This window comes from Haplochromis burtoni, unplaced genomic scaffold (assembly GCF_018398535.1).
Source record: "Haplochromis burtoni strain Fernald_Lab_line unplaced genomic scaffold, NCSU_Asbu1 Contig_321, whole genome shotgun sequence".
Classification (NCBI taxonomy): Eukaryota; Metazoa; Chordata; class Actinopteri; order Cichliformes; family Cichlidae; genus Haplochromis; species Haplochromis burtoni.
In genome coordinates, this window is record NW_024582682.1 from 7929 (window position 1) to 10673 (window position 2745).

Genomic DNA, 2745 nt, shown 5'->3' on the forward strand with positions numbered 1-2745 from the left:
ATATATATATACATATATATATAAATAAAATAAATAATGGATGATATATTAAATGGCTGCATTTTAGGTTTTTTGGGCTGATTATTTATTTTTAACTGTATGTTTTGGTCCTCCATACAGTAACCCTGCCATAAAGTGTTTCAGTGACGTATGCTGAAGCATTTAATTTGTTCCTGGTGAGAAACAAACTAATTAAGCAGACTAATTTTTACCTCTTTTTCTCCTGTCAGATTAATCAGATTAATTTTAGTATTTTATAGTGACGCTGCGTTTAAATGACAGCCTGAGGAAACGGACTTCTGAGCTTCACAGGAGTGTGCAGACAGTTTCGGGTCGTCGTTAGAAATGAGCTGTGATGCTGTGTTACTGTTCTAAACCGACTGTCGCTCTCAGAGTTTTGTTTGAGGAGGTCTCCTTTGTCCTCGAGGTTAAACTTCACGCTCTGCTGAGCTTCGCCCGGTCTTTGCGGTCGCGCTGCAGCATCTGATGGTGGTTTTCTTTCTTCAGTTTCTGTAGTAAACTTGTTCTGCAGCTCCAGCAGCACTGACACTTTGTGGAGCTTTTATTTTCCGCTGCATCGAGCACTTTTTCCGTCCTGCTGAGGTCTGTTGCCTGACGTCAGCCCGCGGACTCTGCTGGCACGTTTCATTGAAGTCTGGTCTGCACTTCGCATTTTAAATTGGTGAGAATTTGTTGGAACGCAGACGCCGGCGGCCCGCGAGAAGTCAACTCTCTCATTGGCAGCCACAGTTTCATTGATCTGGGATTAGAAACGTGAGCCCAGTGTGTCAGCGGGCCGAGGATTGAGGCCTGTTAAATGGGTCAGTGCTGCCGGCAGCATCGATCTCATCTCAGAGATCCTGCTGGGGACGAGATCGTGATTCGAGTTAAAACTCTCACGGCTGAAACTCTTCAATCAGACTGCAGCCATGATGTGTTTGTGTTTTTATTCATTTGTGTATTTAACGGCGACGATGCTTTGAGCTGGATGTAGGATCAGCCAGCACGACTAACTTGCAGATTTGTTCCTGGTGTAACTTGTAAGCTTGAGCTTCATGAAAACAGACAAAAGGAAAACTGGTGTGTGTGTGTGTGTGTGTGTGTGTGTGTGTGTGTGTGTGTGTGTGTGAGAGAGTCGGTGAGTCTGTCACATTCAGGATAAAGACAGAAGCTCACGCTGCTGACAGACAGATGGTGACCAGGACACATGTTTTATTCATGCTGTAGAGTGTGTGAGTGTGTGTGAGAGAGAGAGAGCAGGCAGCCTGGTTGGCTCTCATGTTACCTGTACAGACCAGTGTAACATTACCTGCAGGCACCTCAACGCTATAGCACAGCTGACTGTGTGTGTGTGTGTGTTCATGGTAAAATGCAGTCCTGCAGACACCTACTGTACCTCTGGTCAGCTCAGCTTACCTATGGTGTGCGTCAAACTCAGATAAACCTCCCCCTGACCCCTGGTGACCCCAAAGTCCTAGCTGTTGATTTAAACAGTGATCTTAAATTTGGAGGTCACTGAGACACTTCCTGTCTGTACTGTGCCGTCTCGCCACAGACGTTGACCAGGCCGGTCACTGATAACAAACATAACTCAACCCCGAGCGACGCTACATGTGATGATGTCGTTAATCAGTGATGCACATTCCTGACCAAAAGTACAAGAACGAACTTTTCTCTGGAAGCTCAGAGACACCTCAGACTGTCTCTGCCACAGATGTGGAGTCATGTGACCTGCTGTTTATTTGTTTTAAAGAGGTTTCTTCCTGGAAATGTCGTCTCTCTCCACGCTGTACTGTCGAGCGCCTGGCAGCCATGTTTTCTTCTTCTTCTGTTGTAGCTGCCTGCTGTCCTGTCACACCGCGCATCGACAGACTCCACCTGCAGACCATCTCGATCGTCTCCTTTACTGAAACCAAAGTTGGAGCTGATGCAGGGGCACGGGAACCTTTCTGAATTTCCCGTGCACTTCATCTCCTCCATGTGCTTCTGCAACAGCTGCAGGTTCTGGTTCTGGTCTAGGATCTGTGGACCAGAACCAGGACCAACGTATCAGCTGCAAGCCGACGTGTGAACATGGAAATGCTCAGTTCCTTCTTTCAGAGCTGCAGGCGTGAAAACGGCTCAGAGCATCGAGATAAACGATTCAAACTTTGTAAACTTGGCTTTAATTTTCCACTTTTCCTGAAACGTTGGTGGATTTTAGGCTCAGCTCTGACACGTTCCCGCACACGCTGAGCTTGGGTCACATGGCAGGGTGGGGTCTGCTTTGTGCCATCAGTGCCAGGCTGTGGATAAATACGAGTGTGTGTGTGTGTGTGTGAGACACCGGGCAGGTTTGGATGGATTGCTGCTGACAGCCACTTCCCTCTTCCTGTAAACACTCCGATCAGGACGTTTCCCTCTCAGCCCTCCTCTGACCTGATGAAGGCCCACCTCCTCCACCTCCTCTGCTCTGCTTTGAAAAGTGCTCATATTAAATCTGTGTGTGTGTGCGTGTGTGTGTGTGTGGGACAGTGTTCTGGAATGGAAAGCATTCCCTCCTCGTGGTCTTTTTGTTTCCTGACACACACTTTGTCAGCAGTAGGGTGTTTCCTGTTGGCTGACTACACACACACACACACACACACACACACACACACACACACAGGCGCACACACACACACACACACACACACACACACACACACACAGGTGTGTGTTTCTTCTGATTTCATGAAGCACAAACCGAGTGACTGAAGCTTGTAC